This window comes from Castanea sativa, chromosome 5 (genome assembly GCF_040712315.1).
Source record: "Castanea sativa cultivar Marrone di Chiusa Pesio chromosome 5, ASM4071231v1".
Classification (NCBI taxonomy): Eukaryota; Viridiplantae; Streptophyta; class Magnoliopsida; order Fagales; family Fagaceae; genus Castanea; species Castanea sativa.
The window spans coordinates 7,752,856-7,779,191 of record NC_134017.1 but is presented as its reverse complement, the minus strand read 5'-3'; the positions used below and the strand labels follow the sequence as shown (position 1 = coordinate 7,779,191).

Here is a 26,336-nt window from a genome sequence, read left to right as displayed (position 1 = left end):
ATCAAACCCCAGTTATCTCAAGCGAAGCAAAGCACATTGCATTGTCTTAGGTGATTCTGATCTACCTGCCACAGTTGAACAAAGGAGCAACTGTGTCTTCTTCTTCCTCGACTCGATTTGCATGCACGATCAAAACCCAATTATCTCAAGCGAAGCCCATTGTAGGATCTTAGTTTGGTGAGCAAGCCGGATGGGAGTGAGTGAGTTTTGATTTGTTTGGGCTTTTGTTTTTTACATATTTGTGTTAGAGTAATGGCAAAGTGAGAGGTGAGTTACGGCACAGTAACGGTGAGAATCACAAATGGGTAAAGTATCAAAATTTAAACCATGGGTAGACACATCAAATTAGAGGCAAACTACAGATAGATAAAGTGCAATTATCCAAAAAACTAAAGATGCAATATGTCTTCCAACTTAAGGAAAAATAAATTTTTATTGAGAATGACCGTAGGTACCATATTAGTAGCTGCGTTTATAAAACATGGCCATAGGCCTTATCTGGAAAAAGGGGAAAAAAAGAATTTGCCTATAGCTGCTATAGGATTGGCATAAATATAAAATAAAAAACTGATCCTTTTTTATTTTTGTTCACCATCAATCTCTTGCTATAGTCACGCTCGTGCTTCTCTAAACAGTCACCAAAACACGCGACAACACTCTCATCCGATCTCCGATCTCTTCACGCCTCGAGCATCCGATCTCCGATCCATGCCGTCGAGTACTGCAAGAAGCACGTCGAGGCCGCCGACCTATTGTATACAGCCTGGGTAAGAAAATGTCATTTAAAAAATCTCCCCCAAAATCAAAGCCCAGCCCAGCCCATTAAAAACTTAAAAGCCCAGCCCATTAAAAACTTAAAAATGTCATTTAAAATCTCCCCCAAAATCAAAGCCCCTAGTCTGAAATTTTCTCGATACAGAAACAGAGAGACTCGCCGTGTAAAAAAATAGTAGACTATAATAAGAAACCCTTGAGCTAAATAACAGAAAGGAGTTTAAAACTTGAGAAAAATAGCCTTTTAAATTTTTGCATATTTTTCCTGTAAACTTATGAGACTTCTGATGTGTGCTAAACTTGACAAATTTAAACTTTTAGGTTTTGGCTTTCTCCTATTGTGGTTGTTGAACCTTTTGTCTTCTTACTAATCATGATATACGCGATCAAGCATGTATTGCTAGTTTGCTTATGTGTTTCGTTTTTAAATTAAAATTATAATTGAGTATTGTTTTAATTACCATAACAATGATTGCAGCTTTTGAAGCCTGCTTTCGCATTTATATGAGATAAAGACTCAAAATGGTTCCTTCTATTGATTCGTGGTACTCATAGCATTAAAGATACACTAACAGCAGCAACTGGAGCGGTGGTCCCTTTTCACCACTCAGTTTTACATGATCGTGGAATAAGCAATTTAGTTTTAGCATATGCTCATTGTGGAATGGTAATGGTTGCTGCTGCTCGTTGGATTGCAAAGCTTAGCGCTCCTTTTTCTGCTCAAAGCTCTTGATAAATATCCTGACTACAAAGTTAAGGTATGGGCTGTTAGTTATAATTTGATATTATAAATCACTATTTAATTGTGCTAATTCTGCTGATAACTTTTCTTTCTGTCAAACAAATTAAAACGGCATACTTTTTGACTTCTTTGTCCTCCTTTGCATGAAGAAGCTTTATTTATACTGTTTTTTCTTACTTTTCAAAAAATAAAATAGAATAAAATGGCATCTTGTGGTAGATCTTAATCTTTTCTTTTTGGATGGATAATAAAGGGATAAAAAGCATAAATTAATTTCTTGATGTTTTCCTATTAAAAATTTCATTTTTATTTTTTCATGTTTCTGCTTGTATTTCCGTGAATATTACATTCAATATTATCTTTTCTAGTTCAACCTATGAAGGAATCTCGTGTTACCAAGCATCTTATGATTGTATGATTGTTGGGTAGAGAAGAATAAGTTGCAGATTGCTATTATCTGTGATTAGTTTCATGGAACTCGTGTGATACATGAATCAAACTGACTAAATTTTTTTTCTTTGGAGTACTTCAGTAAGGTAGATTTATGGGGGGTTTTCACAATTTCGTCATCGAATCCAAGTTTTTTCAATTAGTTGTAGAGGAAGGGGGGCGTTATTTCTTGTTACAGATTTATGAGAGGGGCAAATATTCTATGAGATCAGTCTTCAAGGGTAAGAATGCAGCACTATGGCTGATGAAGAATATTGAACACACTGTTGTTGGGACAAGCTCTCAACAGTTCTTTACATTCAGGGACGGTGACACTGCTTATACTCTCCAGCGTAGCACCAACTCCTTTGGTCAGTTTTTACTTCTGATTGAACTAAAAGTTGGCGGGTGTAGGAGGTCGATCATTATCCCTGAAGGCAAAGAGAGATATGGTTGGAGGGCTTTTGGCCTTGAACTAAGAGAGGTGTTGTACCCCTCCCAATATGCAGTGGGTGGAACGGGTCTTCCAACTCTTATTCCTCAGGTGCATAGGCAATATCTGGAGACTCAACACCCTAGAACTTTTGCTGAAGCTGTGCAAGGCATTCATGGAAGAGTAGAGGATAGAAAGCAGCCAAAGCAGGTAGGTTCCATTGCCAAGGGGATGAAGATGCATTTAGGAGGGGAGAAGATGGAGGGAAACCGGATTTTCACAGGTGCTAAGGTGGGAGTTTTTCCGGTAGGTAAGTCTGATAAGATGGTGGTGGGAGGAGGTGATAGGAGGAGAAGTGCATTAATGAGAAGTCAGTGGTAGAAAGTAGGATACACTTCCCAAGTTTCAGTTTGAATGCAAAAGCCTATGACAATAGGAAAAGGAGTGATGTAAGGAGACCATGCTGGACAGGGAGAAGTCTTATCGTGGAGGTTGATGTGATGGGGAGGAGGCGGGTTTCCTGGGATAGGAAGAAAGGGAGAGATCAGAAGCACAGATGGGTTTCACGGGCTGGTAAGGAGTTGCCTCAGGGTAAGTTGGGTCTGGGTTTGGGCCCAAACAAGATGGTAGCCCAAATGACAGTTAGTGAGAATTGTTTAGGCCCACAGCTCACAAGCCCATTATCCTTTGAGCCTGGGGAGTGTTCTGATAAGTGGGTTGAGCCCTTACCCTCAGCCGATAATCACGAGAAGACTGGGGAATGTCTAGGGGTGAGGCCGACGTGTTTTGAGACGCCATCGTAGGTGGCCAGAGGTCGTGTGTGGTCTCCGAAGGTACGGGCTCAGGCCGATAAGGGTGGCCTGTGCCTCTCGGTGTCTCAAGAGTCTCCGACGAGCCCTGCTTTGCTGTTACTGGCGACGCGGCGCATCGGGGATCTGGTGGGTTCGCCTCATCGGCGTCGCGCGCCACCGGTAGGGGTGGCGGAGTGTGCCTAGTCCCCTCCGGCGATGGTTTTCAGGCTGAGCTGTGGTCGGAATTACTTTTTCGGTTCCACTTCACACTCGAGGGGGTTGTTTTTTGAAGGTACGAGGTTAGTGAATCTCAATTTTGTGCCACGGTCGTTAGGACCTTTTCTCCCTGACCTCTTTCTGGAGTTGGTGCGAGCTGGACCAAGGGGCTTGGGGGTAGTGGGTCAAGAGGTTAATTCTTTTTATGGTAAGGAAATTTGCCTTCCAGGGAAGGTTATGATTGTGGAGGAAGCAGCTGTTGTGGGTGAGGTTGCCTTTCCTCTGCAAATCTTTGATCTGAGTGGTTCAACAACCTTGGCAGAGTTGGAGGACGTTGATGAGGTTTTTAGTATTGAAACTAACATAGATATTTCTGGGTGGGTGAAACACAAAATTCCTGGCTTTAGTAAATTGGTTGGTTTATCTATGACTCGACATGAGAAATTGTGCATTGCTCTCTTACAGAGGCTTGAATCAGAGATGGAGGTAGCCAATGTGTTACACAGGAAAGTAATGGGCAGCAATAAGGTGGTTAAGTCCAAAAATAAGGGTTGCAGAGAGCTGCAAAACTTGTTTTCTTCGGTGAATTATGACAGAAGATAGAGGGTGGTCTCGTGATGGTGTTTGTAGTTGGGGATATTTTAGTTTTTATGAAGATAAAAATGATTTCGTGGAATGTTAGAGGTTTCAATGACCCTCGGAAACGTCTTGTGGTGAAGAACTTGTTGCGGGATTAGAAGTGTGATGTTGTTTGTTTACAAGAGACAAAGATAGCTAGTATGAATAGATAGCTGGTTTGTAGTTTGTGGGGTTGCCCATATGTGGACTGTGCTGTCTTGGAGGCTGATCAGACTGCTGGTGGTATTTTGCTTATGTGGGACAAAAGGGTTTTGGATAAGGTGGAGATTATGGTTGGTTTATTCTCAGTGTCGGTAAAGTGAAAAGGGGTGGGGGATGGGTTTATTTGGGCTTGCTCTGGCGTTTATGGCCCAAATGAGAATGTTGAGAGGGGTCTCATGTGGGATGAGCTAGTGGGAGTTCAGCAGTGTTGGAGGATTCCATGGTGTTGCTTTGGGGACTTTAATATAGTTCGCTTTCCTAGCGAGCGTAGGGGAGAGACTCGTTTGTCCACGGCTATGGAAAAATTTTCTGAATTTGTTGAGAATCTCAATTTGGTTGATTTGCCTTTGGAAGGAGGTAGCTTTACTTGGTCCAATGGTTCTGATCAACCAATGATGTCTAAGATTGATAGAGCTTTGGTCACTCCTGATTGGGAGGATCATTTCCCAGATGTTACTCAAAGGATCTTACCCCCTACGGTCTCAGATCACAGTCCAATTCTCTTGGAGGCAGGGGGAATGGCAAGGGGGAAGAGTCCATTCAGATTTGAAAATATGTGGTTGAAGTCGGAGGGATTTGTGGATAGAGTTCAAACCTGGTGGAATCGACATTCCTTTGTAGGTACTCCTAGTTTTGTGCTTGCGAAAAAATTAAAGGCTCTAAAAGAGGACATTGTGCAATGGAATCGCCGAGAGTTTGGTAATGTAGTGCGTCAAAAGAAGCAATTACTGGAGGAGTTGATAACCCTAGACGCTAAGGAGGGGGATTTAGGTCTCTCTGATGGGGAGATAGTTCATAGGGTTGGTTTGAGATCCCAAGTGGAGCATCTTCTTTCCTTAGAAGAAATTTCTTGGAGACAAAAGTTTAGGATGTTATGTGTCAAGGAAGGGGATAATAACACCAAGTTTTTTCACAAAATGGCTAACTCCCATAGATGTTCTAATCATCTAAGGACCTTGGAGGTGGATGGGGTGGTCTTTGAAGAGGCCTCTGAGATAACTTTTCAAGTTGTACAATTTTATAAAAATTTGTACAAGGAGACTGAGGAGTGGAGGCCTTTTGTGGAGGGTTTGGAGTTTGATCGCATTGAGAACAGGGAAAGGGTTTGGCTTGAAAGCAAGTTTGAGAGAGAGGAGATTCTTTAAGTTGTTGGGGATCTGGAAGGGGACAAAGCTCCAGGTCCGGATGGGTTCACTAAGGCGTTCTATCATCATTGCTGGAAGGTAGTGGAGAAAGATGTCCTAGCGGTCTTTGAAGAGTTTTTCCATCATTGCAAGTTTGAAAAATCCCTTAATGCGACTTTTATTGCTTTAATTCCTAAAAGGAATGATGCTTCCAATATTAGAGATTTTCGTCCTATTAGTTTGGTGGGGAGTGTGTATAAAATCCTGGCTAAGGTCTTGGCTAATTGCTTGAGAGTGGTTTTAGATCAATTGATTTCTGAGAATCAGAATAGCTTTGTGGGTGGGAGACAAATCCTTGACTCGGTTCTCATTGCGAATGAGTGTGTGGATAGTCGTGGGAAGAGTAGGGTTCCTGGAGTCATTTGTAAGCTCGATATGGAGAAAGCCTACGATCATGTGAATTGGGAGGCTTTGTTGTATCTTCTAAATAGGATGGGTTTTGAAGTGAAGTGGTGTAAGTGGATCCGTTCTTGTGTATCTACAATTCAGTTCTCTGTTTTGATTAATGGGTCCCCAGCTGATTTCTTTGGCAGCTCAAGGGGTTTAAGACAAGGAGATCCGCTATCTCCTATGCTGTTTTTGATCTTGATGGAAGTGCTTAGTAGGATGTTGAGAAGAATGGAGGGAGCTGGCTTGATTCGAGGTTTTAATTTTGAGGGTAGGAGGGATGGTGGGGAACGTGTTTCACATCTATTATTTGCAGATGATACTATCCTCTTTTGTGATGCAGATGTAGAGCAAATTCTTCATATTCGGTTGTTGCTCCTTAGTTTTCAGGCGGTAACAGGTTTGAAGGTCAATGTGCATAAGAGCGAAATGGTTCCTATAGGGGAGGTTGGTGATGTGCATGCTCTGGCGGATATATTGGGCTGCAGAGTTGGATCTTTACCTATGTTGTATCTTGGCATGCCGCTGGGGGCTCCTCACAACTCCCCTTCAATCTGGAATACAATTTTGGAAAATATTAACCGGAAATTATCTGGATGGAAGAAGTTGTACTTGTCTAAGGGGGGTCGTTTGATGTTACTCAAGAGTACGCTTTCTAGTCTTCCGACTTACTTTCGATCGTTGTTCTCAATTCCTACTCATGTGGCTAATAAAATTGAAAAGATGCAAAGGGATTTCCTGTGAGGAGATAGCAAGATTCATTTGGTAGGATGGGACAAAGTTTGTGCGCCTATAGCCAATGGTGGCTTAGGGATAAGGAAACTTACTACCTTTAATAAGGCTTTGTTGGGAAAATGGTTGTGGTGGTTTGGTAAGGAAGAGGGTCGTTTATGGAGGCGGGTAGTAGCTTCAAAATATGGGGAAGATTGGGGTGGATGGACCTCAAAGCTGGGTAGGGGAGCTCATGGGTGTGGTTTGTGGAGAAGCATCCGTATGGGTTGGGAGGATTTCAGCAAAAATTGTCAGTTTGTGGTTGGGTTGGGGAATAGGGTGAGGTTTTGGCAGGATGGGTGGTATGGGGATCAACCTTTTCAATTGGCTTTTCCTAGGCTGTATGGCATTGCCATTGATAAGGAGGCTTCTGTTGAAGCTTCTTTGCATAGGCAGGGGGCGGAGGATAGAAGATTTTGGAATGTTCGGTTTAGTAGATTTTTTAATGATTGGGAGATGGATGAAGGGTTGCAGTTTCTTCGTATGTTGGGTGCTATAATCCCTCCTATGGATTTTGGAGACCGGATGAGTTGGAAATTGAAGCCTAATGGGGCTTTTGACATCCGGTTGTACTATAACAAATTAAGAAATTCTCCTTCAACTATCTTTCCTTGGAAAGCTATTTGGAGAGTAAAGGCCCTTAGGCGAGTTTCTTTTTTTGTTTGGTGTGTAGCTTGGAATAAGATCCTAACGGGAGACAATCTGAGATTGAGGAGATTGGTTTTTGTGGATTGGTGCATTATGTGCCGTCATTGTGGAGAGATGGTAGATCACCTTCTTCTTCATTGTGAGGTGGCCTATCGGTTATGGAGTTTTGTTTTTATAACTTTTGGCTTGGCTTGGGTTATGCCTAGTTCGATTCCAGACTTGCTTTTTGGATGGTGGAATTGGCTGGGGAAGCATTCGTCTCAGATCTGGAATTTAGTCCCGTTGTGCATCCTTTGGTGTATTTCGGAGGAGCGGAACCGGAGGACTTTTGAGGACTTGGATAGCTCTAGTGATCAGTTACTTGCTTCTTTTTGTGGAACTCTATTTGATTGGTCTCGGGCGTGGGGACTCACGTCTAGTGATTCCCTCCCCTCCCCTCTTTTCTTTGTTCCCTTCTCCTATTGTAATTTCTTTGTTGTTTGGTTTTCTCTCTTGTTTCTCTTTGTTTTCTTTTTCTTGTATTTCTGGGTTGCTATGTGTTTTTCAGGCATAGAGTAACCTTCGTATATATATCATTCTTACTTATAAAAAAAAAAAAAAGACAGTACCCCACTACCCCTTCCCTGAAGCTTACCTTGTGCGGTTAATCCCTCTCTAATAGCCTGCCACAGCGTAGTTAGAATGACGAATAAAACCATTCTTCACTATTATTTAAAGCACCTACCATGAGGTTCAAAATATCACTATTATTTACAAAGTTCTGTAAATAAGGCTTATCAAATATCAACTACCGTTGAAAAATCTGACCTCAACCTATCTGGCATGCTCTCATCCGCCCTTGCCCACATTCACCTCCTCTACAATCTCTGTTGCCACCAATAGTCTCTGGCCCTATCCCCCTAACCTCTCCCCTCTCTACCAATGCTAAAATGTCCAATGCATCAGCAAAAAATTCCTCATAGATCAGATTTCACCCCAATACATCTAAACAACAAGATCAACTTTGACCCTATCATGGGTCAGCTTGAGTACATCTCAAGTTCTTTCTCAGGTTGTTGTTCACTCGTTTGTCCAATTGCATCTATTTCCACCACAGATATAACAAATGCAGTGAGCTTGTTGACCCATCTCTTCAATTTAGAAATTGATTACATGGGTGAAAAGGAGGTTTAAAGATAAGAGTTTTAGAGAGAGGGAGAGAGTGAGTCGTTCTAAATAAGACTGAATACCCCAGCAGCAAAGTAGTTTCTAGATTCAAGAACTTAAGGCAGGACAAACCCACCATAGCTCCTACTCCGTCAAGTTTTACCAGGCAATTTGGAGACCTTGAATTGTATTGTCACATTACTTCTTTTATATACTTAATGGTACTGTATCCTCCTTTTATAGACAATGGTCCTATCGGTGTGGATATATTGCTTTAGTATATATTTGTGTGGAATGCTTTAAGATTTAATCATTCTAAAGATTAAGCTTGATTTGAAAATTTTAAAAAATGATTTTTAAAGTCTAATTAGCTTGATGGTAGATGGGATGAGTTTCTAATCAACTATGGATGTTTTGTCAATTTTTGTGTGGATTTAGATAAATGGAATTTCCAACTTAAATCCAAACAATGGAAATTATTATGTTTTTTAATAAGACAAAACAGTGGAATTAATAATTGATGGGATTTTAAATGATGAGATTATAAATCCATTCATTTTAGATTTTCCTTGTAAATATCAATTACTTCATCCAAACACAAGGTAAGTGATCTGACTTAGTTAAAGAAATATTTCTAAGGGGACAATAGCAGAAATTAGAGAAGATCCAAAGATTAAGAAAGGAGGATTGGGAGGGGGGTGGGGGGAGAAAAGAACCGTCTAGTATAGAAGACATGTTTCCCAATATGCTTTAAATAATGTCACAGCAATAGTGAACTCATAGAAGTCACAGAAAAGCAATCCATCCAAATGCATCGATATAATGAGCTCAATCAGAGCTCAATCAAAGGAAGGTATGATAACCACACTCATCTCCCAGACCAAATACATAAGAAATTATTGATTAGATGTAAATTTTATATCTTAATAAGCTGGATAAATTGAAATTAAAATCAACAACTTCAGGTGTTGATTCAAGAACTAGTACTACTAGACATTGGTGCCAGTAGGTTTTCTTCTTCTCTTGTCTTGGTGGTCAGGTTATGATTTTTTTTTTCCTTTGTATTTCTATCCTACTTTATGGTGTTGTTCAATTAGTAATTAATAAATGACTCACCCCCTCCCCCCTCCCTCCGCCAACTATCCCCCTCCACCTTACCCCTTCCCTCCACCACAACCACTACCATCTCTCTCCTTCCCTGCCAACCCAGCCTCCACTGGTGACATATCCAATTCTACCCCTTGCCTCCCAAAATTTTTTCCCTACTCCACAACAAGTCCTTCCCCCATATCCTTGCCCTCTCACACAACCCTTCTATTGGCCAATTCAGTTCAGTCAGTACATTCCTCATTATACCCAAACCTAGACCTCCTTACCCTTAAATCCCAAGCCTACACAGCACTCGCCAAAACCCACTCCCAAGCCTTTTTCAGCCAAACCAGGGGTACCAGAGGTGAAACACTCTTTTTCTTTTCGTATTGATTCAAAGTCATTTCTCTTGGCTTTTGATGGGGGACGTATGGATGCTTATGCCATTACTGAAAAAAGGGGTAGGCATCATGGCTCTATCCGGGTTGGTAGATCGGGGTTGGATTGGACCATTGCTTGTTTGGTAGAGCTGTGCTGGTGGGACTTCAGCAAGAAACACTTTTTCAAACGGTTTCATGAGCAATATAAAATCTTGGAGTTTTCTAGTAGGTTGAACAAGAGTGGTCTTTTTGTTGAAATCTTTGAGTATCATAATGGGGCAAGACGTGGTTGTTTGTGTGTCCCGGAAGGGAGGAACAAGGGCGGTTGGGCTTTCCTAGAAATGAAGCTACGTGAATTCTTTTTGGGAAAATCAGCTTCTAGGCTGGGGAAGGAGGCGGTTGCTGGCGGTGGTGGGCTAGAAAAATCCACCGGAAATTCAAGGAATCAAGTTTGGAAAAATCTTAATGGAGACGTGAAATTAGGAAGGGAGTTATGTCTGGAGAATCAGTTTCCAAATATTCATGGGAATTTAAATCAGAAGGAGAGTTTTGGGGGGATTTGACTTTCTTCAAAATTCAAATAAGCATCCCATAAATAGTCGCCCCTTACGTGGCCCTTCTGCCAAATGGATCCAGGCCCACTTCTCCTTAAAAATTACTGCTGCTTTTGATGGGAATACACAATGTAAGGTCCGCTGGAGTACTTTTGTCAAACCAATAGGAGCTAAGTTGGGCCCAGTAATATTTGATCAAGCTTAGCGGGCTAAACCAACTAAAGCCCAAAATGAGTTTATTAAAAATCTGGAAAGGTTGACTGAAAGAAGTTCATGGGAGGTGGGCGAAGGGTCGGGGTCACATGCCTCAACTGAGAAGGTTCTGAAGCTGTCACCGAGCACCGACTAGTTGGGTGAGGACCTCCCAAGGGTCGATGGGTGTGTCGATGAGATTTTGACTCGCGATTCTTCGGCGGGATCCTAGTGTAGTGAAGGACCGGACCCCCATGGCTTAGCCGAGAAGCTTCTGATGGTGTTTCCAGGTTCCGGTGAGACGGGTGGAGTCCTTCCAAGGTCTGATGGGTATGGTGATGAGGTTGGGGCTGTCGGTGGTCTTTCGGTAGGCCCTAAATCAAGCGGGGCTGAGGTGAGTTGTTTGGGTGACACTGTGCTTGTCGCCGATAGTCCAGCGGAGGACTTCCCAAACTCCGGGGCTGTTCTAAACTCTAATGGGTAGTTTGTCAACGCTGAGCCCATTGCTTCCCCATCTCTTTCGGTTTTTGAATTCTCTGATATGATCCGCCACCACAAGCTGCTGGGTAAAAATTGTTTCTCTCCTCTTTCTGAGCTGGGTTTTAATTCTTAGGAAGATGAACTTTTGTTGTTGGATTGGGTCAACCCCACGAGGTCTGGTAAGGATGAGGAGGGTAGGAATGCTTTGGATTGTGTACCTTTGGCTAAGTGGGATCCTCATGGGGGTTTGGAAATAGTATCAGAGGCTACACTGGATGATTTTCTTGTGGGGGAGGATCTGGAACCTTCAGTGTGGGTGAAGAGAAAGATTAAAGGCTTTAGTAAATTTGTGGGATTTCCTATTGATTCGTGTGAGTAGCAGTGCATTGCCTTCTTTCAAAAGCTTGAGAAAGTGTGGGAAAATCAAGCTACGGCAGGTAGTCTTTGCCACAATACCTCTTCAACTAAAAAAAGGTATGATGGAATTGAGGAATTTAGTTTCTTCAGTCAACTATGAGGGGCAATCTGGTCGACAAACCAGAGGGATTGAGAATTTTTGTGGGGTGGGTTCAGTTCGTTGTCCATGAATTTGAAAATCTTATCTTGGAATGTGAGATGATTAAACAATCCTCAAAAGAGAGATATGGTGAAGAATTTACTCAAGGAGTGGAAGTGTGATATAGTGTGTTTCCAAGAAACTAAATTGGATTCTGTCAATTCTGCTGTTGTGAAAAGTCTTTGGAGTAGCCCTTTTGTTGATTGGGTAGCTTTGGATGCCATTCATACAGCAGGGGGGTTATTTTGGCATGGGACACGAGGGTATATAAAAAAATGGATTGTCTAGTTGGGTGCTTTTCTGTTTCTATTTTGTAAGAGGGTGTGGCAAACGGTTTTGCTTGGATATGTACAGGGGTGTATGGTCCGAATGCTGATGGTCTTAGGGATGCTTTGTGGACTTAACTTGATAGTGTGAGAAGTAGGTGGATTGCAGTTTGGCATGTTTTTGGTGATTTTAATATCATCAGATATCTAGTAGAGCCTAGGTTGCACCGACACGGCATTTTTGCCAACGTACCGGTAAGACTCGCCGGACACCGGTGTCTGAGCAGTGTCTTTTTTCTTTTCTTTTTTTTTTTTTTTTTTTTTTTTTTTTTTTTTTTTTTTTTTTTTTTTTTTTTTTTTTTTTTTTTTTTTTTCGCTTCTCCGACACGGCACCGACGTGGCGCCGACACAGCGCCAACGCGGTGGACACGCCAGCAATGGAAAAAAAAAAAAAAACAAAAACCCACACAGCCCATAAGTGAGAAGTGAAATATTAGAAACCCACACAGCCCAACCTTTGATTTCCCTCTGCCCGCTGCCTTCTGTCCCTCGCTGGAGCTACATCGAGCCGATCGGCGAGCTCCCTCTCTCCCTTTGTTCCTTCCGATCTCTCTCTCTCTTGGCGTGGACAAGTTCGAGCTTCTTCTCCTCTCTTTCTGTTTCGCGATTTCTTTTTTTCTTTTTTCTTTTTTCTTTCTTTTATTTGTTGACTGCTTAGGACCTTTGGTTTGGTGTATTGTGGTGTGTTATATTTATAACACCCAAAGCTTTTTTTTTTTTAATCCCACTCACTGTGTTATACTTTACTGTGTGTGTGTATATATATATATATATATATTTTTTTTTTTTTTCTTCTTTACTCAACCTTGCCTTATAAATTATAATGTTAATTATGAATTTAGTGATTTTTGTTTTTGTGTGTCCTGTTATAGTTTTATTTATTTATTAAAGTTAAATATTGTAGGTGATTTTACTAAAGCTTGTTTTTGTGATTTTTGTTTTTGTGTGTCCCGCTTATTTCCTTTCATGTTTTTTGTTTGATATTGAATGTAGCCTATTTAAACTTTGGTTTGTACTCTAAACATTTTATGTGTATTATTGTACTTCTTTGGGTGTTAGTTTACTTATTTGTAGTTTGTACATAATTTAAATTCTAGATATAAACGTATTTTATGTCTAAAAATATTAAAAAATATGCCTAAATATAAAATTTAATTAATTATTTAATTACCGTATCGCCGTATCCGTGTCCGTGTCTGTGTCCGTGTCCGTGTCCGTGCATCATAGAGTAGAGCGTCTTGGTTGCACTTCTTTTAGTCCAGCCATTTTCAATTCTCAAACTTTATTGAGAGGAATTTTTTGGTTGATATACCTTTGGTGGGGGGCGAGTATACATGGTTCCATGACTCAGTGAACCCTTCTATGTCTAGAATTGATAGAGTGTTGGTATCCGCTGATTGGGAGGATCACTTTTTGGATATAACTCAAAGGCCTCTTCCTCAAGTGATTTTGGACCACTGTCCTCTTCTAGTGGAGGCAGGTGGAATGTTGAGGGTAAAGACTTCTTTCAAATTTGAGAATATGTGGCTTAAGGTGGAGGGATTTGTGGATCTAGTGTGAGGTTGGTGGAACGAATACCATTTTGTGGGTCTCCTAGTTATGTTCTAGCTTGCAAATTAAAGGCTCTTAAGGGAGATTTGAAACATTAAAATAAACATCTATTTGGGGATGTGTCTTTTAGGAAAAAATGCTTGCTGTCTGAGCTTTTGGACTTAGATTTGAGAGAAGGGATGCAATCTTTTTCACCTGCAGATAGTGCAAGAAGAGCTGAGATAAAGGCTGATATTGAGTATTTAGCTTCTTTGGAGGAGATTTCTTGGAGGCAGAAATCGAAGGCTTTGTACTTAAAAGAAGGGGATAATAATATTGGGTTTTTTCATAGGCTTGCTAATTCTCATAGACGTACAAATACTATGAGAGCTGTGGAGGTTGAGGGCATTTTGTATGAGGATGAGTTTGCAATTCAGGATCAAGTGGTGGATTTTATAAGTCTTTGTAGTAGGAGACTGAATCTTGGAGGCCCACTATTGATGGTTTAGAGTTTGCAAATCTGGATGAAATCGAGAGGCTTACTTTAGAAAGGGAGATTGAGAAAGAGATCATTGCAGCCCTACGGGAGGCTAAGGGTGATAAGGCTCCCGGTCCAGATGACTTTAATATGGCTTTATTTCAAAATTGCTGGTGTGTTCTTGAGAAGGAGATCTTGGCTTTTTTTGCAGACTTCCACAAAGAATGTATCTTTGAAAAATCTCTCAATGCCACCTTTTTGTGTTTGATATCCAAGAAGCTTAGTGTAGTCAATATTAGAGATTTTTGCCTTATCAGCCTTGTGGGTAGTTTGTACAAGCTACTTTCAAAGGTCTTGGCACATAGACTACGTTGTGTTTTGGATAAACTTATTTCCAACTCCCAGAATTCTTTTGTTGGGGGTATCAGGTTAATGTTGTCTAGGTTTGTTGCACACAATGTTGTAAAGGAGAAGACTACAGTAGATCTGATGAAGGCTTTGTCTGGTATGTATGAAAAGCCATCAGTAAACAATAAGGTGCATTTGATGAAGAAACTGTTCAATCTGAAGATGGCAGAGAACGCATCAGTAGCACAACATCTGAATGAATTCTACACTATCACAAATCAATTGTCGTCTGTAGAAATTGATTTTGATGATGAGATCTGTGCACTGATCGTTCTAGCTTCTTTGCCAAACAGTTGGGAGGCAAATTACCAAACCACGTAAATATTGTCTTGTGCGTGTGAGTACTTTTTCTTTGGCGTGTGTTTTTCTCTATATTCTTTGTTCTCACAGGTTTAGGAATTCGTGGAAACTCCCTACAGGAAGAAGACAGATTCTTGACTCTGTTCTTATCGCAAATGAATGCTTGGACATTAGATTGAAGAGTGGTATTTGGGGTGTGAATATTAAATTGGATATTGAGAAGGCTTATGATCATGTGAGTTGGAGTGACTTATTTTACCTTATGGAGAGGATGAGTTTTGGGGAGAAGTGGGGGAGATGGATGAAGATGTGTATTTCTACCGCCCGTTGTTCAGTGCTTATTAATGGGTCTCCAGCTGGCTTCTTTGGCAACTCTCGTGGTCTTCGCCAAGGGGATCATTTATCTCCACTCCTATTCTTGTTGGTAATGGAGGTGTTGAGTAGGTTGTTGAAAAGGACAAAAGATGGAGGCTTTCTCAGTGGATTCCAAGCAAGTCTCAATACAAGTGGAGGTTTGCATATCTCTCACCTTTTGTTTGTTGATGATACTATTCTCTTTTGTGATGCATCCAAGGAACAATTACTACATATTCATATGGTTCTAATTTTCTTTGAAGCTATCACAAGATTGAAAGTAAATGTTAGTAAGAGTGAGATTGTGCCGGTTGGTGAGGTTGGGAATTTGGATGCCTTATCTTGTATTTTATGTTGTAAGGTAGTATGTTTACCCATGTCTTATTTGGGTATGCATTTGGGGGCACATTATAAGGATTCCTCAATATGGAACCCTATCATTGAACAGATGGAAAAAAAGCTTGCAGGTTGGAAGCAGTTATATTTGTCAAAAGGGGGTAGACTTACTTTATTGAAGAGTACCTTATCAAGTCTCTCTACTTATTTTTTATCTTTGTTCACTATTCCACAACATGTGGCGGATAGATTAGAGAGGATTCAGAGGAATTTCTTTTGGGGGAGATCTAATGATGTTTTTAAATTCTCACTTGTTGCTTGGGAGAAAGTTGTGTGGCCAGTGGAGGCTTGGGGATTCGGAAGATTGAGCTGTTTACCAAGCTTTTCTTGGGAAGTGGCTATGGCGATTTGGGAATGAGGTCACAAGTTTATGGAGGCAAGTTATAGCTTCCAAATATGGGGAGGCCAGTGGGGGATGGTGTACTAGAGTTGTTAGAGGAACGCATGGATGTGGTATGTGGAAGAACATTAGGAAGTGGGCTGAGAGCTTCTTTGGTCATGTGTTGTATGCGGCGGGTGAGGATTTTCGTATCAGATTCTGGTATGACCCTTAGAGTAGCCCTACTGCCTTGAAAGATTTATATCTGGCAATGTTTGCTATTGCTGTGGATAAGGAAGCTACAATTTTTGATATGGTTGAGTTTGCTATGGATGGGGGTGGTAGAAGCTAGAACTTACGCTTCCGTCATGCTTTTCAAGATTGGGAGACAGGGATCTTTTATGATTTTTTTGCGCATATCTCATCCAAGTTACCTAGAGGGGGTGATGATACCATGATATGACAATTTAATTGTAGTGGTGTTTTTGATGTGTGCTCTTTCTATTTTTCATTGCTAGCAGCCCCGTTGGTGTCTTTTCCTTGGAAGAGGATTTGGTGTGTTAAGGTACCTAACAGGGTGACTTTCTTCTTATGGACAGCTGCTAAGGGTGAGATTCTTACTATAGACAACCTCGTTAAGAAGAATTTACCTCTTGTTAATTGGTGCTGCCTTTGTCGATGTGAAGAGGAAACTATGGATCACTTATTGATCCATTGTAAGTATGCTCATACCTTGTGGAGTGAAGTCCTTCGTTTGTTTGGGGTTAAGTGGGTGATGCCGAAGAATGTTGTTTCTCTTCTCTCTGCATGGTGGAATTGGTTGGGGCGTCACACTTCAAAAGTGTGGAATATGGTTTCAGCATGTCTTATGTGGTTAATTTGGAAGGAGCGCAATGCCCAAACTTTTGAGAAAATTGAGAGACTTGTAGACTGTGTGAAGTCTTTGCTACTTAGGACTTTGTTTGAGTGGTCCCGTATTTGGGGATTTACGCATTGTCATTCTTTGTTTGAATTACTTAATTCTGTTAGTATTTCTTTTTGATTGGTTTGTATTCTTTTCAGTGCTGTGAGTTTACGATCGTAAATTCATTGTACTTTTATTACCAATAAAGTTTGTTATTACATATCAAGAAAAAGACATTGGTGCCAGTGACAACTTCACCTTGAGCCTGAAGCAAAAGACTAGATCCTCAGAAATTCTGTTCTTTATATAAAATTAATCTCCTTAATATGAGATGAAAGACTGTAGAATTGCAAATCTCAAGTCACAAGGAAATCTCAAGAAAAGGCTCAAGTTTAGTTTGTGAGCTACAGATTCAACTAGAAATGCTCTTGTTCAAGTTGATAGCAAATGGGAAATATGGAGTTTAACAATTGGAACAAGTAGCAACAATTAATCGTAATCAACAGGAGGACCATAATTACAAATTACGAACAGGGGCATTGAATTTCAATACATGAGATAAATTTAACACTCTGATACAAACTACATTGCTTTGCTAGGATATGATATTTGCAGGTACTTTGCTTTGCTAGATCTTCTCTGTAACATATAGGGATAAGATCCACTCCATTTATATCCTCCAATTCCTTCCAATTTTTAGCTAGATGGGAGAGGATCCTTTCCCTAAGATATAAACCTCTAATTCTTTGTTACTCTCTACCATGCTATGTTATCATCCAGTCAGTTTTGAAATTTAAATTACTGTACTGAATTAGTTCAAGCAATATATGCTTTCATATATATAATTTTTTTTGCCTTAGTTTTTCATTTTGTCATTTTCAGATTGTTGGGCATTCACTTGGTGGTGGTACTGCTTCGCTGTTGACATATATTTTACGAGAACAAAAAGAATTATCCTCGACGACTTGTGTCACATTTGCCCTAGGTATGTCCTGATCAAGCCTGTTGCCTATGTTTGCTTTCTATTTCTACTGATAGCTTTGTTTTTAGTTGTTTTACAAAGTCTTCATAAACTTTTGTAACTAGATTTACCTATAAAGGATTAAGAAGGTTATGGGGACAAAGGATTATCAATGTGTGCACCTGCCTTTTTTCCTCATTTTGTGGCATCTTACTTGATGATTATCTTCAGTGAAGTCAGAATGATGTGGATTTCCAAATTAAAAATGACTTTATCCCCTAGTTTGCAGCTTTTGTTTCCGTTGTATGTTCCTTCTATCAGTTAGGTTTCAGATGGTAGTGGAAATTGTGAATTATTTCTATGGAGAAACAGAAAAGGCTCTGATAGATATGATGGCTAATTTATCTAATTATCAAGTGAACACTCAAGGATGAAGAAGATGCTCTATAACATTAGGAATACAAGATATGACATAACTAAGGACACCGGATAAAGTTTATTTGCATGGCATAAAAGCCTGAGAAACTTAATCTGGAAACTAGATCACGAATATGACAGTTGCTTTTAAACCATAAGCTGGAAACTTAATCCGAAGGTTCAAGAAAATGAAAACCAAATAATCACATAATGTTATCAACCATGTGCTGATTGCTTGATCAGATATTTCTTCCATATATCTAACAGTCAACCAACGAATGTCTCTCCCTCTTATTGTTCTTTGTTTCCTTTTTTTTTTTTTTTTTTTTTGCTGGGCATCAAATTAATTATATAAGTCTGCACCATTTAGCTACAAAATTTCACGTTTACATTAGCTAGATCACAAAAGATTGTGACTTTTTTTTTTGATAGGTAAAAAAGATATATATTCAAGAACACTACCTTATGCTGATAAACATAAGGCAGAGAGAAAAATACATAGGGAAAAGAAAGAGTAAAAAGGAAAGGAAAGGAAAAGAAACTAAGTACACAGAAGATAGCTAAGAAACATGGGGAGAGAATCACTAGAGGTGAGTCCCCAAGCCCTAGACCAATCAAATAGAGTGCCACTAAAAGAGGCCAATAGCTGGTCATCCGAACTTTCCATGTCCTCGAACGTCCTCTTATTGTACTCCCTCCAGAGACACCACATCAAGCATAAAGGAGCTAAATTCCAAATGCTAGACAAATGCTTTCCAGGCCAATTCCACCAACTGAATAGAGTATCCGCAACTGATCTAGGCAAGACTCAAGAAAACCCAAAGGATCTAAATAACAAACTCCATAGTCGAGAAGCCTTTTCACAATGTAGTAACAAATAATCCGCCGTCTCCTCATTACTGCGGCACATGATACACCAATCGACAAAATCTAATCCTCTACCCCTCAAATTATCCCCTGTAAGGATCCTATCCCATATTGCAGTCCACACAAAGAAGGAAACACGCCGAGGTGCCTTAACCTTCCAAACACCTTTCCAAGGGAAAATAATGGGCTAGGGGCTTCTTATCTTATTGTAAAATGAACGAATATCAAAGTCTCTATTCTTTGTCAACTTCCATCGCATACGATTTCCATTCTCTGTAGGAGGAAGATTAGAACCCAAGGTACGGAGAAAATCATTCACCCCACCCATTTCCCAATCATTTGGTCTCCAAATAAAATGAACATTCCAGCTTCTCCGCTCCTCAATCCCCAACCGTTCAAGAAAAGAGGCCACCGATGCCTCTTTATTGAATGCAATCCCATACATGCTCGGAAAAGATAGTTGAAATGGAGACTCCCCACACAATTGATCAGTCTAAAGCTTCACTCTATCCCCCACCCCTACCTCAAAGCGAGTATTCTTGCTAAAATCCTCCCATCCCATGCGGATACTTCTTCACAAGCCACACCATGCTCCCCTCTACCTAGCTTGGACTTCCATCCCCCCCATTCTTCCCCAAACTTGAGGGCTATAACCCTTCTCCAAAGTCTTGTCTCCTCAATTCCAAACCTCCATAACCACTTCCCTAGTAAAGCTGGATTTTATGAAAGTCAACTGAAACTGAACCGCTTGTCCAAGTACCTTTCGCTTGCCAATATCCTGCCTACTCTAATAGTTAAAACACATTAGAAAGTAGTCCATGTAAAAGAACTAAAAAAGCATATATATATATATATATATATATATATATATATATATATAAGCTTACCTTCTTGAAATGAAGGTCTACCTTATCCAGGCTGCTTGTAAAAGTTTCTTTATACAGTAGTAAACTTATACAGTAGTAAACATCAGATTCTCAACTTCAGAGCTTAGAATGTGTGAAAATAAGGTCATAACAAATATATATATATATATATATATATATATATATATATATATATATTATACACCTATTGTACAGATAAAAAGTGAAAGCCAAGCAAATGGTACTCCTAAAGTGATTCTTTCCTAAAGGACTCTATAGTCCATACAACAACCAAGCATTAGTACTGAATTATTTGATTTCAAGTTCTTCCCTTTTTATGGTCTTCAGGAAGTTTATCTCTAATTTATAATAGTTCATAAAATTCTGTTTTTAATTTTATATTATAAGGTTTAATTTGAAATCTCTTCTAAAATATGTTGGTAAAAATAATTACTTTTCACATTTTTACATCCCTATAGTTGGCCCGTAGTTGAGTAGACTCTAACACCAACCTCCTTGTGGTTTTCTAAAATGACACTTCCCCTAAACAGTTTATGAAAGGAAACTTCATTCATTAAGGTTTGTATAAATGCAACATGTAACTTTCCATTAACATAATATTTCATTTTTAAAAAGATTCCTATAAATTATACTTCTAAAAACTACTCCAAAAACTATTCCAAAGAATCCAAACATAAAAACTACATGGACAGCTTTTCTTCTTGACCCACAACGCTGAATAACAACTATACTGGGAAATTTTGACAACTAATTGAACTTGGGTTAACCATTTTTTATTTACCAACATGGGGCATCCTTTTGTTGCTACTTGCTAGATATGATTGTTGCCAGTAAGACAGAAAATTACTATTAAAAAAAATCAACTTAGTTAATTATAAAACTTACTTGGAAGAAGATGAAATCTTACTTAGTTCTAACCTTGCTGGCTGCATTGCAGTCTTTGGCCTCTTTAGATATATGCAAATATAACTATAATGGCTGGCCATTTTGCCTCCTACTTTTGCGAGTTCCACATGTAGTCTGGGACGACCTAGACTACAAACAATGGGGATTGTGAAACAAATTGTTATAATTTATATGATGTTGTTTCACATGTGATTTTTCACCTTGTTTAACACTTCTATTATTATTATTATTTATTTTTTTTTTTTTCTTTCTGTTAAACCTGCTTGAATTTGATGAACCCTTGCTGACACTAATATGTGTCAAGGAAATTTTGTGGATTGCCGGTTGGGGAAGAACGTTTTTCCATTGAGTTAGATGAGAACAACCAAGTGTGGTATGAACTACTTTCCTTTTCGAAACCTGCCCACTTTTCTGAGCTCACTATAACATAATGGCTTAATTGTTTATATTCTTTTATTTTCTTCTATTTTTAGGCACTTATTCATGGGTTGATGGTTTTTCTAACTTGAAGAATTTTTGTTAAACAAATTTGCAGCCTGAAGAATCAGAGATATTCTCGAGCCTACATAGACTTCAAGAAACTGGAAGATGTTTTCGACTTTGCAGAGTTTTTTGTTGGACATGTCTTTGTTAATGAGAAGGGTAACTAATAATGACATGCCTTATTCTTTACATTACAAGTTTACAAACAGATGTGTTTTATGTTGTTGAAGTGGTTTGATTCAGTGAATATCATTGTATGAATTAATTAAGTTAATATCATTGTATGAATCTCAGGTGCTTAGTATAAGGTTTAAGTTGAATATGCTCCTTCACAGAAGGCTCCAAAGTCAACTACTAAAAAGGATGGTTGTGATTGGGACCATATATAAATGTATTTTTTCAGTTTGCATTCACATTTACTTAGAATACCATTGTACTAGATTTTGTTATTAATACCTACCTTTTTCTTTTATGAAAAAGTAGATCCTGATTATCTAGGGTTCCTCAAAATTATTGCAAGGCCGGCTGAGCATCTACCTAGTGCAGAAATACAGTTGGAGTGAAAAGAATCAGAGCAAGCTGGTTTGTAATTATTTTTAATGACTTTGAATGTGTGTGTGTGTATATATATTAGTTAGATAATCTCATATCGGAATATAGTCGTGTATAATTTTGGCCCAAAATTATAACTTTGTTGCACCCAAGCTCCCTTTATTTATTAATTTTTGGGCCACCGTGGGGCCTATTGTATGTAATGATTTGAGTTTCCTATTTTGGTGCCACCCTGGTGCCGCATAAGGTTGTGTCCAAATGTTGTGGAGTGTCATAACGAAAAGTGGACACAACTTATTAATTATTTGTGTTTAAGAGACATATTTTTTCCTATAGATTTATTAGTTTCTCCATACTTATTTCTAGGTGCTGCAAAAGAAGCTCATATCATTACACCACTTATGGAATATGTTCGTCAGAAACGAGCCATTGAGTGGAGTCCAGGTAATGTGCTATATATTTTCGTATCTTCTCTTCATTACCTTGCGGTCTATCTTAAAGAAAAATGTTTTTTTATTGCAGTTTAGTTCGACAGAGTTGTTTGTTGCTGATTTTGTGATGTAATTAGATTATTATTGTCGTTCTTTTTGCTTGGCTGCCTTCTTTGGGTTTTTATTCTTTTTCTTCTCTTTTAGATTTCATTGATCATTGTACTCTACACCATGATTGATGGTCTCTAGTATAAGTCCTGTATATGTTGTGTTTTTTTTTTCTTTTCAATGAATTGCGTTATTTATCAAAAAAAAAAATATATTATGAAATAGAACACTGGATTGTTAGGAAACCCCCTTGTATCTCATCATTCATACTGTGCTTATACTTATTGTGTATGGGTTAGTGCTTATTCTATTTTGTTTTCTAAATAAATTTAGAGTTAGTGTTTGCTTGGTAATGTTAAGGCCCTGAAAATCAATGAATAATATCAAAAGAAAGGAATGTTGAGATTGACAGTCAGTGTAGTCACCACCACTTGGAAGGTTTAAAAAAAAAAAAAATTGCATGTGCGTGGGGAAAGGAATAAAAGGTGGGTGTGGACTATTGGTGGAAAGGAATACAAGGTGGGTGTGGACTGCATGAACATTGGAGAACTGTGAAGGCCAAGAAAAGAAATAGACCACTAGAATATGTGACTTGCGGTATTGGTAATTCTGTAAACGGAAAATAATTTGATTCTCTACTAGTATTGCAAGTTGATTGTGATAAACCTGTTATTGTTGTTGAAGAGTTAGTTTAAGTATTATGAGTAGTAGTTTTTTTTTTTTTTTTTTGTGAAAATAAACAATGGAATGCCTTCTTTGAAAGGGTAAATATTGAAAGGTTGATGATTTTATAGTCGCATTTGTAAAACCTATTAAAAAATTCTATAGCTGCGTTTTCAAAATGAGGCTGTAGGCTGAGGATCTATAGTCGCGTTTTAAAAACGTGGCTATAGAAAATTCAAACAAATAAATAAAAACCCATAGCTGCATTTTCAAAATGTGGCTGTTATAGACTGAATTGACTTATAGCCATGTTTTTAGGAGCTATAGCTATAACCCATTTTTTTTTTTTTTGGTAGTATGGTCTTGAATTCAGAACTTGTTGGCTGTTTATCTCACCAATATTAATAAAAAGGAGTCAATGCTTAGATTCCAACCCTATCAATTTTCATTAAATAATCCCTAACACAGCAATTTAATAACTACTACTACTATGGATTCCAGTTAGCTCAACTGGTAAAGTCTTTGATGGTTGTATAAGAGATCGGGGGTTCAATCTTCACCTATACAAAAAACTGATTGGTGTTTTGGTCTGATGATAAAGAGTTATCATCAAGAATGGACGCTACAGGTTTGAAACTCTAAAAAAAAAAAAAAAAAAAAAAAAAAAAAAAAACTGCTACTACTGAACATGGATCACACATTGGGACCACCATTTAATTACTACTACTAATGAATATAGATCACACATTGGGATTTAAATCAACAGCCAATCATTTGCAAAACCAAACCTAAAATCTAATAAGTCCCATAAAATGCTACATTAATCAAAGCCCAAAATAGCAAACATATCATAGGTCCATAAACTTAACTCTTGGTTGAGTTTTCGTCACAAACATTGCCGAATATTGACTAACACAACCAATATGATTCTCATCATTTGGAGCTAAAACAACCCCCATCATGTCCAATTAAAGCCTCCTACCAACTGCCACAAGATCCTAAATTGATCAAAACCTTAAACTGGATAACGTTTCATAGTCAAATAAGCCTAACACAGCCAATCTGATCCCCACCACCTAAATTACTATGACTAATCCACACAGTTCACACATTCTGAACCCAAATCAACCACCCATCATTTCCAAAACCAATCCTAAACTCTCCTATAGCTGCCACGACATCCTACATTGATCAAAACCCCAAAAATGGCTAAAATTTCATAGTCAAATAATTATAACACAAAAATGTGATCCCCTCCATCTAATCACAACAGCTATTACACATAAATCACACAATTTGGATATAAATCAAACCCCAATCATTCCCAGAATGAATCCTATAGTCTCCCAACAACTGCTACAAGATCCAACACTGATCAAAACCCCAAAGTGGATAACATTTCACAGCCAATGCGACACATAGATCACAAAATTTGAACCCAAATCAACCACCCATCAATTCTAAAACCAATCCCAAGCTTATCCAAAAAGGAAACCATTCTTAAATTTGACCATTGAATGTCTCCTTTCATGTTTATGAGGTGTACACTCATTTTTATTGTCACTTTGTTTGGACTATCTTTTGAACGGTTTGCCATTTAAGATTTAACCATTTTTTCCTTTACCAGTTTGTGTGGAGTCAACTATCCTTCGTTGTATTGATATCATCAACATCTAGAAAAATTATCATCATATAATTGTCGGGGACGTTTTTGCGACAAGGGCAAAAAATGCGAGAATGACCTAAATCTTCCCTTTAGTTATTTAAAAGTGATTATTTGTGGAGAATCAAGCCCAAAATTTCAAATGTATAATAAACAAAGGCTAATGGTGCTTTAACAAGAGAGAAATCAAAATGCTAATAACAAAAATGCTGAAAAATGCATAGAAACACAACAGGTCTGAAATTTTGACCCATAGTCAGCGAGAAGAGGAAATTGAAAGAAGTTGTGAGGAAGAGAGGGAAGGTTCTCCTGTACCCATATTTCCATTCCTAAGCTTCGGAATTGTGAGAATGTTGGTTGATTGAATGGGTTTTTGCTCTAAAGTTTCAGCTACGTGGGTAAAACGTGGTTCGTTCATTTAAGCTGAAGAAAGAGTTTTGTATTGAGTTTGGGGTGTTGCTAATGACTGGTTTTTTGGTAGTAGTAGAGACTTTTATCCACCATGATACTAATTTGATGTCTTGGCTTGGGTTGCTTTTGTTTAGGGAATAGCTTGCATGCATTTAACATGATTTGGGAAATAAATGGGGTTTGCTTTAATTGGCTGCCTTTCGTCAGCCATTTTAGATTATTGGAATACTCACCTAAGTAAGGGCTAGCAGCTGGAGTTGGCGAATAAGAGTCAACTATATTTTAAAGGAAAAAATGGTTTAGGGCAGAAACTTTGGGTTACAAATAGCCAAAGAATAAAAACTCTTTTGGGGTGGAAATTTTGGGTATAAAACCTCGTCGATGAACCTGAGGTGCTACTATTATCCCTTACCCACTTGGTAGCCACACTTCCTCAATTTTCCCAATAAATCATATGGGATTGGGCTATACTTAAAAAAAAAATAATATAATACATTAATTGAGCCCACAAGGAAGTCGGGCTTGGTTGAATCAGGCTTATACAAAATGTGTCACGAAAATGGGTATCAACAATAACCACAATAATATTTTGTTTCACAATTACAACAATATCAAGTAAATCTACCTCCACTTCCTTTAGTTTAGGTTAGTGTAAATAAATAAAATTTCAAGGCAAAAGAAGGTGAAAAAAAAAAATCAACTATTATGCAGACAAAGTTTTCAATATTACTAGTGGGATTCAACTTTATTTGGCTCATTAATGATTATTGTTTAAAAAATATAATAGAAAGAACACGGCATCTAGAAGTTGGATATTTGACATATGGTCTTACATGAAAATTATGTTACACGGTAGAAAATGTGTAATGGTTGAAAAGTCACCTCTCACCCCAGGATGGGGTGGGAGTTAAAGAAAAAGAAGCTAGAAAGTTGATAACATTGATATTGATGAAGAAAATCTATGCGGTTTATGTGAAAAATTATCGTTAAGTGAAATGATAGTCATTTGTTCCACTATGAGTATTCAATTTTATGCACCACAAATGTAATATACTATGGGTCTTATTTCTTTCCACTTTGATTATTTTATTAGAAAACGTGGCGTGTAGTAATTTGCAATAAACGAAGGATAAAAGTGGAACATGGAACTTTTATTTTGTCCAATAAACCTAGCACATCTCATCACTTGTCTTTGGCAAATATTGATCTAGCAGGGTTTGGTTTACTATCACTAAAAGAATTATGCCATTAAGAGCACACGTGCATACGCATAAGATTTTTCACCATCACGAACCTTAGGTTCTGGACAAATGTCCTCCACATGAATTTCTGAATGTGTATTCTTGACCTAACAAGTATA

General features: G+C 38.6%; 1 long non-coding RNA gene across 3 annotated transcripts; it reads left to right on the top strand.

Annotated features, from left to right (window-relative positions):
- Positions 1 to 1,322: 1,322 nt before the first annotated feature.
- LOC142633440 (uncharacterized) lies at positions 1,323 to 22,541 on the top strand. 3 transcript variants are annotated; one of them, XR_012843912.1, is made up of 8 exons: positions 1,323 to 1,532; positions 17,510 to 17,612; positions 20,970 to 21,038; positions 21,201 to 21,307; positions 21,443 to 21,539; positions 21,632 to 21,730; positions 22,067 to 22,144; positions 22,223 to 22,541. It is a non-coding gene; the product is annotated as an uncharacterized LOC142633440 (long non-coding RNA). The 3 variants fall into 3 exon arrangements; XR_012843911.1 differs by lacking the exon at positions 20,970 to 21,038; XR_012843913.1 differs by lacking the exon at positions 20,970 to 21,038 and having other exon boundaries at positions 21,629 to 21,730.
- Positions 22,542 to 26,336: the final 3,795 nt, after the last annotated feature.